Here is a 5212-nt window from a genome sequence, read left to right on the forward strand (position 1 = left end):
GCAGCTCTTCCCCAGCCATTTTGTGAGTGGCTTCTAATCTGAGGGACTCATTTTCTGACACTATATCTGATCATTTTCCACTATGGTTCATAAGGTTTTCAGAGACTGAACATTCTGCAGGCCACCTCTCCTTCTTCATAGTCTTAGTCTGGAAGTTCTTCTAAAACCTGTCTACCATAGGTGACCCTGTTGGTATTTAATATACCTGCAATATAACATTCAGCAAAACTGTGACATGCAACCCAACACAGTACAACAAACTGATAGAAGAATGGTGGGCTGTAGATTGTAGCTTTCCATAAACCAAGTGCTTTAAACTTAACATGTTATACAACTTGTACCTCTCAATTGAAAGTCATTTGTAGGCACAAAACCATATTTAGTTTCAAGCAACAGGTCATATAATACCATGAATAAAATGGATAAAAATAAACAAATTTTTACTTACTGCTTATTAGAATGTTGACCTACCAATTATTTAGTTTTATGTTGGCTTTAATTTTATTGGAAAATATATCTTCTCTATTCCTCAGTAAAATGAAATTGTTCCATGAAGTACTAATACCGTAATACCATTTGAACAAAGATGCTATATACCTGAAGTATTTTTTTTCCAGAAAACATTAAAAAAATTATTTCTTTGGTGAAATCAAAGCACATATTTATGTTTATAAATGAAATAAGTCAATACCTATTTTCAGTGTTGAAAACAATACATAACCTAGAGGGATGGAAATTAAAGTTCTACCTTCAAAGCATTTTTCTCAACAAATTGAATTATTTTGCTACAGGAGGAATCATGAGATAAAGATATATTTTAAGTCAAATTGTTAGTTTTGGCTGTATATCTATTTTAGAAGAATTTTAGCTTAGGTGTTTTTGTTCATTTTTATTTTTAAAATGATAGCACACATTGAATTGTACTAAAAACAAAACAAAACAAAAAAACTATCCCAAACACATAAACTTAATTTATATAATTTTTTCTTATGGGAAATAACTTACTTCTCACAGATATAATAATAGAATTAGTATATAGTTAGAAGTTGTTGCAAAGATAGAGGAAAATAGATTAAAATTATAATCATTTGACATAATAAAAACTTTTACTTTCTACTCTAAATCAATAAAATATCAAAGGGGAAATATCAGATATTTGAATATAATATTAAAATTTGCTGTTTCATGCTTTTTCTTAATTCTAACTCTATCTTCACAACCTTTGAAGATAATTGTTGTATGCCTTTGTCATGGTGTGGTGCTGTAAGTGAAGATAGTAGATAAATCAAAATATGATGCATTCTCTGTCAAGTTATTCAATATATCTAGAAAAATATAAAATAGCACAGATATCAGAAGCAAAATTAATATTCTCATGTAAAAAGATATTTTATTTAAATGAAGTTTGTGTGTGTGTGTGTGTGTGTGTGTGTGTGTGTGTGAAATTGAGACAGGTAGCCTAAGGGGCATCTTAGAAAGGGTTACTTTGAAAGGAAAGGGACTGTCTTGAGCACAGGAGGTTTCTTATGATCTCGCCAGTATTTCCAGTGCTTGACTCAGCGCCTGGGAAATACATTGTGGGCATACAGTAAATGTCTATTAAGTGGATTCTCAGCAGTGGACGATTTCTAAGAACTGTAGCTCTGTTTTGTTGATGTTGTTTACCATTGGATTGGTTCCGGCTCATAATGACCTTATAAAAGTTTCCCAAGGAGTGGGTGGTGGACTTAAATCGACAAACTTGCGGTTAGCAGTCTAATTATTATCCTATAATGCTACGCAAGGATACTGTTGTTAAGTCCTGTCAATTCGGTTCCAACTTACAGTGACCCTGTGTAGGGTTTTGGAGGAGTGACTTGTGGTTCAAACTGATCATGCAGTCTAGCACATTATCCTGAAGCACCACACCAGGGCGCCATCTATGGGATACTCCATTGTGTTGTTGTTAATTACCGTGGAATGTGTTCCGACTCATAGTGACCCTACACTGGGTTTTGGAGGCTGTAAATTTTCACGGAGTAGAATGCCTCATCTTTCTACCACAGAACCGCTGGTAGTTTCGAACTAACGACCTTGAGGTTAGTAGCCCAACTCTTAACCACTACGCTGCCAGAGCTCCTTGGGACGCTCCATAGCCTCCTGAAAAGTCTTCCTGAGCAGTGTTGAAGGGCCCAGTTGAGGCCCCCAAATCTGATATCTGCAACTTTACTTCTCCAAGTCTCCTGGAGACAGGGAGCTACGGAGTCTCATGGAGTGTGAAAGTATTAATCACAAGACCTTGACCATTTTATAGTCTGTTTATTTTTGATATAACACCCATATGAATTTTGTATTTTAGCTCTGGTAGCCTAGTGGTTACGAATCGGACTGCGAACCTTAAAGTCGGCAGTTCGAAACTACCAGCTGCTCTGCGGGAGAAAGATGAGGCTTTCTGCTCCTGTTAAGATTTACAGCATCAGAAACCCTGTACAGGGTCGCTATGGATCGGAACCGACTCAGTGGCACTTAAGAACAACAACAAGATGTTTTACAAGCCAACTGGCTTTACATCAACCCCTGGGAAGGACTGGAAACCGAGTCAACAACAGCTATGCCAATTGGGTGTGTGTTTAACATTTCTTCAAAGTGGATACCATTGCAGATGCAATGAAAGTAATGGAATCCACTTTGAAGAAATACTGTGCAGATACCCAATTAGCATCGCTGTTGTTAGGGTTATTAAGTGTTGCATTAAGCTCTTCCCATCTCTGTTTGCAAGCCTCTTCCTTATAACAGACCTTTGTTCCTATGGAAACTACCTTTCCTGACTATTCTTAATCTGTAGATGTCAAGAATCATCTCTTGTAGGTTGGAGTTGTGATTAGCACTCCTGGTAACAAAATCACTGCAAAAATGAAAAACTAGTTTTATAATTCTCCATTCAGTAGGACCCCAGGTCAGAGATTTATGACCAGGAAATTCAATATAACTTCATCTTATGGACTTCTGACTCTTCACTTTGTCATAATATGGGAAAAATGAAAAATAATTGAATGTAATTAAAATCTTGTGTGGCTACCTAGGTGAAATGTTCAGCTTTTATTTAAAAAAAAAAACTACTTTTCTGACTCAAAAAACAAACTCTGTATGAAATTTTCTTTTCAATGACTACATTTTAAACATGTGTTAGGCTTAAAAATTATATTTACATACAAAATTATATTTAAATATCATTTAAAAAATCATATTGCCCAAATAAATATAGGGAAAAAATGAATTCACAGCCACTTTTTTGCTTTTTTATTTTGGTTCACTTGCTATCTGGGTATTCATATGGATGTTTCAGAAAGAGCAATATCTCCCACAAACTGTAGCATGCTGCATGGATCTGCCACAAATACATCTTGCATTTTCAGAGAGTTTTCATTGCTTCATAGGAGAGTCAGTGAAGAAAATTATATATACTTCTTGGCATGCATTGAAGTTTAATCTTTCCAAACAAATGATTCCCTACTACATAGAGTATGATGTTCTTCACAGGAATACCAACGGTAGTGAAACATGTTATGGTTTGGGCATTGTAAGAGAACCTGAAGCCAAGTTCCATATACTTTTAACTATGAATTTTCTTCCCTTATCAACAACACTAAATGGTGAACATTCAATTTAGACTTTTTCATATACACTAGTTCTTGCCTGTTTCTTATTCTTATCACATATTATTTCAATGCCTCCCTAATCATCATTTCTAGGAGATAATATTACATGTCTTAAGGGCTGAACATAATCATGTCCTTGTAGGTTTGGGACACTATTGACATTTTATTTTCTAACTATAGAGAAGAGACACATTCATTCTTTATTATTACTACTTACAAATCCCAAACTATTATTTTGACAGTATTATTTGTTATAATAGTCCACTTTATCCTGATGGGACTCACACTGTGATCTGGGTCAGAAGAGCAAGTGGGTTTCAAAACTACAGTATTTGTGCTAACTTCTTCCTTGTTTTACGACTTGTCTCTCTTCTCCAAACTATCTCTGGCCATCTTTCTTTTTTGCACATTACTTTTTGTTCTTACCTGTACATTAAAAGTGTTTACTTAGTCAAACAGAAAAGCAGAAAGAAACAAACTGACCAGTTTTATGTATGAGAAGTCTGATCACCCACTCAGAGTTAGCTCAACACGTAGATGCATGGTGCCAACTCGGCTCATTAATCCAAAAACCATGGTTTGGTACAAAAAATAAGGCATAGAAAGTATAAAAAGAATGTGCATTTGTTGGAAGACAGAAAGTACAAACAAAATTATAGGCTCCTCATCTTGGTGTGAGTCTGTAGGATAAGTGCCGGACTGCAAGGTCAGTTGGAAACACAAGGTCAGCAATTCAAACTCACCATCCACTACTCGGAAACCCTATAATGAGTCGCTATGAACAGACTTGACAGCCCTTAACAATAACATATAATGGTTTAAATTTCCTCAAAATTGTTGTGATATTTCTAATACTAATTCTCTTGAGTTCAGTCTTGGCTAACAAAGCAAATCCAGAATGGACTTGAGTTTGTAAATGGGAGTGAAAGAGAATGATAAATTAGAATATGATAAATGATGGGTCAATTCCCTATTAGAAACTTTATCTCTCTCTTTGAAACACCATTATCTTGGACCAACAAAATTGGAAACAAATATGGTAGCCTACCATGCCATTTCAAATGTGTGTTGCTCTTAGGTACCTGAAAGGGCTCGTTGTGCCTAATCCAAATCTCCCATTTCAGGACTTGGATCTTTAATTTATCCCATTCTGGTTATTGTACCACTTTACACAAATTAAAAAAATTCAGTTCTCCTAAATTTCACTCTGTTGTCCATGACTGAATGGTTTCAACTCGTTCAAAGACCTGCTCTAAAATTTTATGTGACTTGTTGTTGTTGTTAGGTGTCATCAAGTTGGTACTGACTCACAGCAGAAGGAAATACTGCCCGATCTTCGGCCAACCTCACTACTGCTGCCATGCTTGAGTCCGTCGATGCTGCCACTTGGCCAATCTATCTCCTTTGGGGTCTTCCTCTTTTTCTCTCACCCTCCACCTTACCAAACATGATATCCTTCTCCAGTGACTGGTCTCTCCTGACAATATATCTGAAGTATGAGAGATGAAGTTTGTCAATCTTTGCCTCCAGGGGGCACTCTGGCTGCACTTCTTCCAAAACGGATCTATTGGTTC

The sequence above is a fragment of the Chrysochloris asiatica genome, unplaced genomic scaffold, assembly GCF_000296735.1.
Source record: "Chrysochloris asiatica unplaced genomic scaffold, ChrAsi1.0 scaffold00017, whole genome shotgun sequence".
Classification (NCBI taxonomy): Eukaryota; Metazoa; Chordata; class Mammalia; order Afrosoricida; family Chrysochloridae; genus Chrysochloris; species Chrysochloris asiatica.